Source organism: Pinus tabuliformis, chromosome 9, assembly GCF_031772625.1.
Source record: "Pinus tabuliformis cultivar Carrire ecotype Pingquan chromosome 9, CPIR1, whole genome shotgun sequence".
Classification (NCBI taxonomy): Eukaryota; Viridiplantae; Streptophyta; class Pinopsida; order Pinales; family Pinaceae; genus Pinus; species Pinus tabuliformis.
The window spans coordinates 898,794,596-898,808,109 of NC_142307.1; the positions used below are offsets into that span (position 1 = coordinate 898,794,596).

General features: G+C 36.1%; 1 long non-coding RNA gene across 1 annotated transcript; it reads left to right on the forward strand.

Annotated features, from left to right (window-relative positions):
- The first annotated feature begins 1,019 nt into the window (after positions 1 to 1,019).
- Positions 1,020 to 1,582, forward strand: LOC149151671 (uncharacterized). The gene is made up of 3 exons (XR_016262998.1): positions 1,020 to 1,081; positions 1,299 to 1,346; positions 1,513 to 1,582. It is a non-coding gene; the product is annotated as an uncharacterized LOC149151671 (long non-coding RNA).
- The last annotated feature ends 11,932 nt before the right edge of the window (positions 1,583 to 13,514 follow it).

Genomic DNA, 13,514 nt, shown 5'->3' on the forward strand with positions numbered 1-13,514 from the left:
CTTCCTTTCGTTTTCTAGTATTCTACCTAAATTTTTTAGCTTTTCGGCTCTTTGTAGACAAGTTTTCGGTCTCTCTGCATCCTTCTGATATCCTGGTCATAGGGAGGTGATTCCGATTATCAATATATTCTAGTTTTAGTTATGTAAAAGGAAGTTTTTCTATCATCAACTCTTTGGGAGCTGCTATGATGGTTTCGGGCTAGTGGCGTTTTTCAAGCTATTCGGTGCTCTGCTCTCCTGGGCTACGCATTTTAAAAGTTAGTGATATCGTTTTTCTTTCTCTCAATTTTAGTTGATAAAGAGTCGTTTCTCTTCGCCTATTCTGTGTAATGGAACATACAGAATATATGAGTTTAGTTTTGCAAGAATATATATAGCATCTCTATAGATTATGAATTCATATACATCCCGAATTTCAGATTCAGATTTCAACTGTTTATCAGTGATGTGATCTGGTAGATAGGATGTAATTGTCTTTGAATGTCGGTCTCTACTCTATCTAGTTCTTTCATATGGTCATTATTCATTAGTCGTATTTGGGCTCCCTTTCTGAACATTAAAAATTATATAGTTCTATCAAAACCATGTTCAGATTTTGGTATCAAAATTGGGCCATGGTGGTGTAAATGTGGCCATTGTTATTGTTGCTGCATTATTTTCCCTGAATCGTCATAGTTCTCCGAAGGTCCGCCATTCTATCTCTCTTGATTTAGAGGGTGATTTCCCTCTCGGTGTCTGTAGTCGCAATTCGAATTTCTGATCCCTCTCACCTACCAACTTAAGGGATATTAATCTTATTACTTATTGATAGCCGTCAATATGGATCCCTCTATCATAGTGACTCTTCCATTTATTATGGATGTCAGAATCAATGCCATCCTAGTAGATCTTTTCTCATTTTGGTCAAGGCATATCACATGCCTTTGGTCTTCTCTTTTCTTTTTCGTAGGCCGCCATTCCTCGTATATCCCCATGAGTTAATTTTAATATGTGTCGAGATATTAAGGTACATTGCATTTCTTTTCTTTGCTTCTGCTTCTCCCTCTCGGTACCCACCCTCTGATGGCAGTCCAACCAACAGGTATATTATCATTATCATTATATTAACTTGTAGCACTAGAAACTATGGATCGTTTAAAAAGCTATGGATAGTTGAAATTATGCAAGATACTTAGGGCCATGTAGCTGGCTTAGTTGAATTCAATTGAAATTCTTGAAATTAATGCAAGCTATACTTGATTATCATTCGCAATTTTATTGAAATTCTAGTTGATATTTATTTACAATTTTGATTTCAGGTGAGCTCTCTGATACCCAACTCACGGAGGTTCCTGGGGAAAATGGGTGTAAGTTGAAGTTAATGCAATTAGATAGTTAGGCCCGTGGCTCCCCTAGTTGAATCCAATTGAAATTCTTGTTGAAGATAATGCATGGTAGTTAGGCCTGCTTAGTTCAATTCAATTGAAATTCTGTTGAAATTAATCCGAGAGATTCCCGCATTTGTTGTGGCAGAAAACAAAAACTTGGCAGAGAGAGCTAATGAATTTCCTCATAAAGGTGCATACCTATGCCTAGGGATTCTCCATTCGTCAAGGAAAATTTTAAGGATGGAAAATTTTCTTGAAGTTTAAAACTTTGGCGAATCTCACTAATCCCTAATATGCAAATTATAAATGTTTATTGATATATTTGTAAAATTAATCAAATTTATAATTAATATATATATATTCTCTATATAATGTTGGCGATTTTTAAGGTAAAATAATTTTATATTCTAAAATTTGGGCGAATCATCTTTTATAAAATTGGAAATTGGCGAATCTTTTTTGTGGAAAAATCATGGAAAATTAGCCCACTGGGCGAACATTAGCCCCCAAAATTTTCCATGCCATTCGTCATGGTAGACAACAAAAGCTTGGTGGATATAGTTAATGGATTTCCTCAGATAGATGCATTGGTGGTGGCGGAGGTTATGCTTAGTGTTGAAGCTTTTGAAAACTTGCATGGATTTCCTGGGAGCATAGTTTTCCTTGCCTTAGATTTCGATTCAATTCTAGATATCAAGGTGGTTGTCGCTTTTTTGTTATGTCTTTCTGGTTCTGCTGGTTGGTCTTTGAATTCTGGAATCAGAGCTCCCAGGACTTAGTTTTATGTACTAAGGATGATTGTATCTCTATGCGTTTACTAAATGCAAATTATAGGTCTTTCAATAGTGATAGCATTTGAAGCAAAAATTCAATTTCCTAGCACCGCTTGTATTTTGATATGAAGTGTTTGTTTATATTAGGCCAACACAAACATGAAATGTTTTTAGTTGTAGGCATGATCTTCTTATACATTTCATTTGCAAGCTTCTACTAGCTCTGTTGATTAAATAAATGACATTATATATTCAAATAAGATTGACATCAAGTAGTAACAAGAGGTTTGTCTTATGGAATTTAATCTATATACTAAACATGAGATCTATTTTTTAACCCATATTTTTTTGGTAATTTTGTTGGTGAAAAACGATGAAGCGTAAATTCCTTTTGTTTTAACATTTTTTTAAGGTTTGGTATTTATTGGTACGAGTTTTTCATTTATATTAACCCTAAATAGATCATCACATTTAAACATTTCAATTCCAATTCAGATTTATTTCTTTATTTGTTGAGTTTTCATGATGAGCAATTGGTGCTCTATGTTGAGACCAAGTGTCCTTACAGATGGCGTATATCCACTTTTATGATTCTTACAATGTTTAATTATAGGTTGACTTAACAACCATTACTATCGTTGAGAATTCAATAAGTACTAATGTGAAGAGATGTGAAAAGATAAAGGAAGCTAAGTATGTTCACACTTTTGAAAGGGAAATCCAATAATTCAGAAGGTAGAGCCTAGCTGGAAGAAAGATTGGGAAGCTGAAAACACTATTGAAGAGTTCAAATATGTGCCCAATCAAATCCATTGTTTAAAAGAAAAACCAATACAGGAATGAGCAACTGTCAAAACTCCTAAATACTCATTTTATAATTGTTTAGTGTTTATTGGCAATACGGCAGGGACTACCGCTACATAACCAATACCTATCTAGTTTCAACAAATACCTTCATGTTTAGTTTCTCAATTAACACATTAAATGTCTACTATGTATGCGATTGTTTTCTTTAGCATAATTTCTAGTTTTCTTCCTTTAATAGTCCTCCACACAATATTTATGAATAAAAATATAACCATAAGTTTTCTACTATATAAAATTTATAAAATAAAACAAAACAATTAGCCCTTTTCTCTTTACAGTTCAAAATTCTCTAATAAAATTATAACTAACTCTTTTCCTTTTCTTTTACTATGGAAAACTATGGAAAATGAGTAAGTAAAATGTAACTAAATTATTTTCTTTCTTCTACATAGAATTTGCTAATGAAAAACATAATTATTTACTTTTTCCAAAGAAAAAAGAACAATAGGTAAGGACACTAACTTCAAAATCAGTAGTTTGGGAAAACTAGTAGTTGAGTACTTGGCTCCTCTCAACATTGATATTGCATCCAACCATTATCCCCTAAAGGATATTGCTTCTCTTTAGCATTTTCTCTCACAGTGAGCCAAAAGAAATCAAACACAAGATTTTTATCAATTTCCAATCTACCACTCTTTTGTGGTTAGTAATTACCTCCACCTCACCAAAAAGTGGCAGGTAGTTGCTAGATCATTAATGAGATTTTGTTTCCCACTCCCAAATACAACCTCCTATTTTTTAGGGAAACAATTAATTGGTCAATTTCATAACTTCTGGATAGACGTTTGCTAAATTTTAATTTAAACATTTTATAAGCATATTCATTATATAAAATAATGTTTTAATTTAAATATCTTAATAAATTAATGTAATAGTTTACGGAAGTTCGATTTTTTGTTTTTAAATTAGAAGTTTTATTCTTAACAAATATTTAGACAATAAATTATATTACAGTAGAAATATAATATTTGTATCACAAAGCACAAAACTGAGTTTTATGTTGGATGGAATGTGATTGTCGCACCCACCAAACTCTTCATTAATCACATTTGGTCATCCAAAGGCAAAGTTAAATATGGTTTCTGCAAGGTTGGCACCTCCTCTAAGTTCCCTGCAGACCCCGGCAGGGACTACCACCACGGCAGTGGCTCCTTGTTATATGTAATGGAGCCTATAAAAAGCTAGGAGGACTTAATTATAAATAAGGTCAGGGTGTGAGCCTTGAAGGTTGGTTTGGCTAGAATTTTGACCAAGGTTAATGAAATTTCATTGCGTTGGGTTTTCTCTTGAAGTTGGGTTTTCCAAGGGAAAATATTTTGTGCATTAAGTATATTTACTTATTATTAAGTATGTTTTATTATTGTTGTTGTGTTTATTAATTTTTGTTAGTAAATAAGTTAATATCTCCGGTATTTTTTCTTCATTTAATATTAGAGCCACATATTGGCTTTAGAGGGATGCCTATGTTGTGAAGGGTATAATTGGCTTGATGTGTCAACAATAATGGAAATAGGTGCAACAATGAACTAGTAGGCCTCTTGTGACAATGAGGTGATCTGTGTTTGTGTGAGGACTCATGAGTGTATATTCATGTGTTTGTAATCATTAGTGAACAAGATTTGGATTGTAACCAAGGCGTGGACATGCCAAAAAAATTGAGATTCGAATGATCACGAGCATGGTGGTGCATGTGGACAGACTTGGTGTGGATTATGTTGTGTTGCAGAAGAATGGTTAGCTTCCGAAGCTACTTGGGCATACGCCAAGATCTAGGACAAAGTTTAATATGTTGCAGAAGCAACGATGAAGTGGAAAATAGCATTCAGTGGAGAAACATCAATGGATCTGTGGGAGGAGGCAAGGTTGTGAGACATATTAGAGTCTTGTACACTCATAGCAACACAGAGAATGTGAATAGAGTGCAAAAAGAAAGTTAAGCACAACTCCAATGGACACTTGGAAGGCCAGGCTAGGAGAGATGAGCGCAACAGATGATTGTTGAGCGCAAAGGTTAGCTGAAGAGAAACAAGAAGCACGAGATATAAGTGTCACGTTAGAGAATCGACAAAGGGTTGGACAATCTATGGCCTTACATTATTTTACCATTGAATCTGAGGAAGCACATGCCAAGGTGACTATGGCGAAGATGAAGTCACTACATTTAGATAAGGGAAGCAACCAACCAGTGTTGTGAAGGTACTGTTAGGGATTCTCCTGTGGAATAATGGAGACATTGTAAGAGAAATGGTGATGTCGACATGTATGAATCAAGCAACATAGGTTGAATAAGGTGTTGTAGCGGATTGAATCATGTTGCAAAAATCAATAGCAAAAATTTCATGGGTCGAGAAACTACTGTGAGTGGCTGATGTTGGAAATATTAATTGCAATCACCATCTTAAACACACTGACAAACACCATGCTTTCCCAGTCAACTACTGCACGGTTTCAATTTTGTTTGCAGGCGAAAGGGCAGAATTCAGAGCATAAGTACAATGCTGACCATTCCACAACACAGCAGAGAAGTTAAGGCACTTAATGAAGTTAGTAAATAAATATGGGCAAGCATTCACTCTGCAACTGTTGCCCACACTCCACAACACCTGCAAGTTCAGAAAACCAATTACTATGTAAAATCGCCCATGTTACGTATTAATTATTTTCTCTGTCATGTATTAATGTCAAATTTGTATGTTGAAATAAATATGAATACAAAAGTCATTTGCATTGTTGGGCAAGTTAGAGAGCAAGAGAGGGTGAAATTTTGTGAGGTAGTGAGGAGAAAATCGTGGAGGAAATATTGGTGGGCACATGAAAACCAGTTTTACGGAGTTTTACAGACATTTACTCCGCAACCCCAATGATGCGTAAATCATAGTAAATATTTTGTGTTTTCAGTTGGATTTGTAGCCTCCATTTATCACGCAAATGTATTTCCTTATGTTTTGACATATAATATAAAGTGTGGCTAGTTGCGTTATGGTATTAATATTTCACAAGTAGATTTACACAACCTTTTTTCTTTTACTTTGTTTTGTCGTGAATGAGTTCTGTGTTTTATTAAGCCTCCGTGTAGTTGTGATTTCCTTCTTGCAACATAAGACTAGTTGGGATTTTCTGCTGCAATCGAATTCTGAACAAGACTCCTCTCCTCTGCCCCGTGAAATTTTTCTAACATGGTATCAAAGCAGATTAAAATTTGTTAGTGTAAAAACAAGTGTTTTTACTAGCAATTAAAAGAATTGTTTTGAGGAAAAATTGTTTCTTCTTTTTGAGCATATTTACCAGCAAGTAGAAAGTTTTTTTCACTCAGAAATGGAAACATCAAGAACAAGCTTGACTAATCCTCAGATACCTCAATTTAATGGAAAAAATTATGATTATTAGGCTATTACAATGAAGGCCCTATTTTCGTCTCAAGACATTTGGGATTTGGTGGATAATGGTTTTCAAGAACCAGCAGATGCAGCAGCGTACAATGCCTTGTCTCAAGCAGAAAGGGATCTGTTGAGGGACAACAGGGAGAAGGATGCAAAATCCCTCTTCTACACTTTTCAAGCAGTTCATGAAAGTGTTTTCCCAAGGGTTGTAGCAGCAACAAAGTCCAAGCAATCATGGGACACCCTCCAGACAACCAATCAAGGCATGGCAAAAGTCAAGACAGCAAAGCTGCAAATGTTGAGAAGGGACTTTGAAACACTTTGTATGAAAGAGTCTGAGAATGTAGACTTGTTTTTTACACATGTAATTGAGTTGGTTACTCAATTCATGTCTCATGGTGAGACACTTGAAGAAAGGAGAATAGTTGAGGAACTTTTGAGAAGTTTTCCAGCAAGGGTTGATGCCATTGTTGTGGCCATAGAAGAGACAAAGGATCTCCCACAGTTCTTAGTGGATGAGCTTCATGCATCACTGATTTCTCATGAAAATAGAATGAATAGAGCAATAAGCTCCTCATTGGAGCATGCCTTCAAGACACAAGTTTCCTTTGGTCAAGGTCAACACAGAGCAAGATCATATATTAGAGGAAGAGGAAGAAGTCCACACAGAGGTGGAAAAAGCATTCCTTCAAGCTCAAGTGGAAGGGGCAGAAATCAAAATCCAAGTCAAGGCCCAAGCCAAAATCAAGCACAAGGTTAGAGTTATGATAAATCTCAAGTCCAATGTCATTAATGTAAAAAGTATGGTCATTATGCAAATGAATGTAGAAAGAAGCAATATGACATTAGTAACAAACCAAGTGTAAATTTTAAAAAAAGAAAATCATAACCATTATAGCATGTTTTTAGCTTGTAATGTAGCACAATAAAAACAAAGTGATATATGGTATCTAGATTCAAGGTGTAGCAACTACATGTCAGGAAACATAGAAATGTTTTCCAATATAGATGAAAGTGTGAAATCTGAAGTGACATTATGGACTGATAGCAAAGTCTTTGTCATGGGAAAAGTAGGAGTTAATATCCTAACAAAGAAGGGGGAGAAGAAGTACATCTGATATGTTTACTTTGTTCTTAGTCTGAAGCATAACCTCATAAGCATTGGACATCTCATGCAAAAGGGCTTCAATGTCTTCTTCAAAAATGATGTGTGCACAATTTTGGATCAAGAAGACAGTTGATTACAAAGGTTCAGATGAAAAACAATAGAATTTTTCCCCTAAAGATAACATCATATTTAAAGGAAGAAGGTGCACAAGAAAAACTATCAATGAAATCAAAAGAGGATGGAAGAAAAGAGGCATCTGTCACACAAGTGAACTATCAAGCAGACGTCAAAGATGAAAATTGGTTATGGCATTTGAGATTTGGACATCTCAACTTTGGAGGTTTGAACTTCCTGCATAGGAAAGGCATGGTGAAGGGGTTGTTGCTTATAGAAAAGTCGGGCAACCTATGTGAAGGATGTATCTTGGGCAAGCAACATAGAGAGACATTTCTAGCAAGAAAGTCAGTAAGGGAAAAGGCACCCTTGGAGATTGTCCACTCAAATTTATGTGGCCCAATGCAGACGCTATCAATTGGTGGCAGCCACTATTTATTGACCTTCATAGATGACTACACAAGGAATACATGGGTCTATCTCCTAAAATAGAAAAGTGAAGTGTTTGAGCACTTCCATCAATACAAAGCTCTTGTTGAGAAGCAAAGTGGACACTACATCAAAGTCCTCAAGACTGATAGAAGTGGTGAATACATCTCAAATTATTTCCTTCGATTCTGAAGGGAACATGGAATTCAAAAGCAATTTACAACATGGTATACACCTCAGCAAAATAGTGTAGCGGAAAGGAAGAATATGACCATAATGGAAATGGAAAGGAGTATGTTGAAGGAAAAGCATTTGCAAAATGATTATTGGGCTGAAGTTGTCACTTATGCAACATATATCTTGAATATATTTCAAACCAAAAGCATCCAAAATGTGGTTCTTAAAGAGGCATGAAGTGGAAGAAAGAATATCATCACTCACATGAGAGTTTTTGGATGGGTGGCATATGCACATGTCCCAGATAAGTTGAGGAAGAAGTTGGATAGCAAGGGGGAGAAATGTATATTTGTTGGATACAGTGATGAATCCAAGGCATACAAACTCTACAATCCATTAACCAAGAAGGTAATAATCAACAGATATGTGCAGTTCATAGAAGAGGAAGCATGGGATGGAAGTTTAGAGAAGACAGTCAATGTGAAAGCATGTATACCACATGAGGACAAAGAAGAATTGACAACAGCAAACAATTCCTCAACATTGACTTCCTCTACTCCTATTCAAACGCAACAAAACAGGCAGCAAGGAACACCATCAACAAATAATAGGACAATGTCACGTAGTCAAGCAAGTGATTGTCCAAGGACACCACAAAGTGCAACAGCAAGTGACATGTCAAGCCCATCTTCAGAAAACAGAAGAAGACCAAAATTCAGAACTTTAAATGAAATTTATGAGCAAGATGAAGTTGATAGCAGCGCTGGTCTGAATTCCTTATTTTCTTTGTTTTGTCATGTAGATGACCCAATCCACTTTGAAGATGCAGTAAAAGAATAAAAATGGGTTGTGACAATGGAGGAAGAAATAGAAGCAATAGAAAAGAATGACACATGGGAGCTAGTGGACTTGCTGCAAGGAAAACAAGTCATTGGAGTGAAGTGGGTCTATAAGACCAAAAGCAACATTGAGGGAAAGATTGAAAGGCACAAAGCAAGGCTATTTGTCAAAGGATACAAGCATCAACATGGAAGAGATTATTCGAAGACATTTGCTCCAGTCATGAGGATGGAGACAGTGCACACGATTATGGTGATTGTTGCACAACATAAATGGAAGGTGTATCAAATGGAAGTACAATCAACATTCTTGAATGGAGTGTTGAAAGAGGAAGTGTATGTCGCACAACCGCCTAGTTATGAGGTAGGCAAAGAAGAAAAAGTGTATGGGTTGAGCAAAGCTCTTTATGGGTTGAAGCAAGCACCGCGTGCATGGTACAGCAGGATAGATGCCTACTTGTTGGACAATGGTTTCGACAAGTGTGACAGTGAACCTACTCTCTACATCAAAGATAGCAATGGTGAGATTCTTATTGTCATCTTATATGTAGATGATTTGATTTTTACAGGCAGTGATGATTTCCTCATCGTTGATTTCAAAGAAGTCATGAAGAGTGAATTTGAAATGACTGACTTGGGGTTGTTAAGATATTTTTTTGGCATAGAAGTGAAGCAAATAGAGAATGGAATTTTTATTTCTCAAGCAAAGTATGTAGCAGACATTTTGGAGAGGTTTAAGATGTAGAACAACAAGCCCGCACCAACTCCAACTGTTACGAGGTTAAGGTTGAGAAAATAAGATTGCAATAGCAATGTCAATCCAACATTATACAAAAGTATGATAGACAACTTGATGTATTTGACCACCACTAGGCCGGATATAATGTATGCAATGAGTTTGGTGTCGAGGTTCACGGAGACACCCAAGGAGACACATTGGGAAGCAGCAAAAAGACTCCTAAGTTATTTCAATGGGACAAAACACTATGGTATTCAGTATGCCGCAAGAGATGATTTTAGGCTAGTTGGTTACACTGACAGTGATTGGGCAAGAAGTGTCGATGACAGAAAGAGCATGTCAGGATATGTTTTTCATTTGGGTTTTGGAGCCGTTTCATGGGCCTCCAAGAAGCAGCCAATAGCTTCATTGTCAATAGCAGAAGCTGAATATGTCACTGCAACAACAACGTGTCAGGAAGTTTGGATGAGAAGGATGTTGAGGGATCTTCATCATGACCAAGAGGGAACGACAACCATTTTCTGTGACAACACCTCAACAATTGCATTATCAAATAATTTTGTATTTCACAAGAGGACCAAGCATATTTATGCTAAATATCATTTTACGATAGATTTGATTAACAATGATGAAATTGTGTTACAACACTATAGGTCATAGGAATAATTTGTTGATATTTTCACAAATCCATTGGCACGTGAAAATTTTGTTTATCTCAGAGACAGTTTGGGAATTTTCAATGGTGAAAGTTTTGATCAAGGGGGAGTGTTTGAAATATTAATTGCAACCACCACCTTAAACACACTGACAAACACCATGCTTTCCCAGTCAACTACTGCATGCTTGCAATTTTGTTTGCAGGCGAAAGACTTAAGTCAAAGTAGAAGTACAATGCTGACCATTCCACAACATAGCAGATAAGTCAAGGCACTTAATGAAGTTAGTAAATAAATATGGGCACAACACTGACCATTTCGCAACACAACAGAGAAGTTAAGGCACTTAATGAAGTTAGTAAATAAATATGGGCAAGCATTCACTCTGCAATCGTTGCCCACACTCCACAACAACTGCAAGTTCAAAAAAACAATTACTATGTAAAATCACCCATGTTGGGTATTAATTATTTTCTTTGTCGTGCATTAATGTCAAATTTGTATGTGGAGATAAATATGAATGTAAAAGTCATTTGCATTGTTGGGCAAGTTAGAGAGCGATAGAGGGTGAAAGTCTGTGAAGTAGTGAGGAGAAGATCGTGAAGGAAATATTGGTGGGCACATGAAAACCAGTTTTATGAAGCTTTACAGACATTTACTCCGCAACCCCAGTAATGCATAAATCGCAGTAAGTCTTTTTTGTTTTCACTTGGAGTTGTGGCCTCCATTTATCACACGAATGTATTTCCTTGTGTTTTTACATATAATATAAAGTGTGGCTAGTTGCGTTATGGTATTAATCTTTCACAAGTAGATTTACCGCAACCTTTTTGTTTTACTTTATAATATTTCACAAGTAGATTTACCGCAAACTTTTTGTTTTAATTTGTTTTGTCTTGAATGAGTTCTATTTTTTATTAAGCCTCTGTGTAGTTGTGATTTCCCTGCCGCAACATAAGATTATTTGTCATTTCCTTGCGGCAACCGAATTCTGAGCAAGACTCCTCTCCTCTGCCCCGTAAAATTTTTCTAACATGATATCAGAGAGGGTTAAAATTTGTTAGTGTAAAAACAAGTGTTTTTACTAGCAATTAAAATAATTTTTTTGAGAGAAAAGGGTTGGAAAATCTATGGTCTTACATTGTTTTACTGTCGAATCTGAGCAAGCATTTTCCAAGGTGACCGTGGCAAAGATGAAGTCACTACATTTAGATAGGTGAAGCAACCAACCAGTATTGTGAAGGTACTATTAGGGATCCTCCTGTGGAATAATGGAGACATTGTAAGTGAAATGGTGATGCCAACATGTATGAATCAAGAAACATAGGTTGAATAAGGTGTTGTAATGGATTGATTCATGTTGCAAGAATCAATATAAAAAAATGCATGGGTCAAACAACAACTGTGAGTGGCTGACAGGATGTGGAACGTGTGGCAAATGGTTACTGGCCCAAATTAATGGTATGTGCAGAGAGCCACATATTTGTCAACTATATGGTAATGTCATTAGGAGCTAGAATATGTTTGTTAGCGCAGTGAAGTTATATCATAAGACTAAGAAAGTGCATCACCAACAGCTAGAAACACAAGATAGACCATGGTTGGCATTGACAGTGGCCACAAGATCTTATGTAGTGTTGCTAATGGTGGGGTCGCATTGTGTTTTTGGACAACAAACAATACCATTGAGGATTTGTGAGAACAAGTTTGGGATTTTTATAAGTAGTCGATGAAGGGCCTCGACTACAATGACTAGTGGACGTGGAGGTCATGTTGCAGTCATAGGCTCGTGGATCAATAAATTGAGAAGTTGCAAAGGCATTCAAAAACCCTATATTACACATAGTTTTAGAGGCAAAGAGAGGATGATAACGAAAAATCAAGAAAAAAGATATCATTATAATGGAGTAAAAAAAAAATTTGCATGTAAATGGCATACTATTGTAATACTTGGTAAGGCATGTGTAACCCTTTGTAATTATGGGTCAAGTATGGGTTAGAACTAGGTGATAGGGGGATGCCTACTTAACTGATACCTCGAGTATAAACTTTGAGCGGTGTAAGGGCTAGAGTGAGCAGGGTTGGGCTGACTCACTTTGCAAGTTTGGTTGGATTTAGTCAAGGAACCCCAAGTCAACTTTAAGTGGGGAATGTTAGGTCAAATTGACTTGGGGTTAGAGTCAAGTTTGACCAAGTTAAAAAATGGTAGTTTTGGGGCACATGGTATTGTGTACCGATGGTTTTCTACCCACTTCATTACATGTAATGGAGCTTATTAACAACTGGGGGGGACTTGATTGTAAATAAGGTTAGGGAGGTGAGAGGTGAAGGCTTACATGGCTGGGTTGGGCATGGTTTTGGACAAAGCGAATGAAATTTCATTGGGTTGGGTTTTCCAACAGCAAATATTTTGTACATTATGTATGTTTTATTGTTATTTTTGCGTTTATTAATTTTCTCTACGTAAATAAGTTAATATCTCTAGTAAATGTTTTTCTTCACATAGATAGCTTGCTGGAATGAAATTTTGTATCAATGTTTTAGGGTTTGTTATGTGATACACACAAACATTCATTAGATAACTACAGATGGTGTAGCTGGCTTTCAAGGGGAGAGAGTTATGCAAGGAATATTATACGGCTTTGAATCATGGAAATATATGTGTGATCGTGTAAGCTGATTGCATGTATTTCAACTATGCGAAAACCATAATTATATTTTTACTAAAGAGTGGATATTTGTATGTAGGTTTCCTTGGATCTACCTCTTTGACCATGTGATCATTCTTGTAAGGTTTGTGGCAGTCGTGATAAAACTTTTGCAGTCCTATGGTCCAGCTATAAAGGTTTTGAAATGGCATAGTCTTGAATGAATACTATTGTTCCTTTTATAGATTAGGTATAGGGTGTGTTTGATATGGATCTTAAATAATGTTAGTTTGGCACAATTTTTTAACGTGTTTTGTTTTTCTTCCACACATGAAGCATTGCCTCCCTCCTCACCATCGCTAGGTTTTCTCTCTTGATTTATAGAATTAACTTACAGAAATAACAATATCTCTTCAT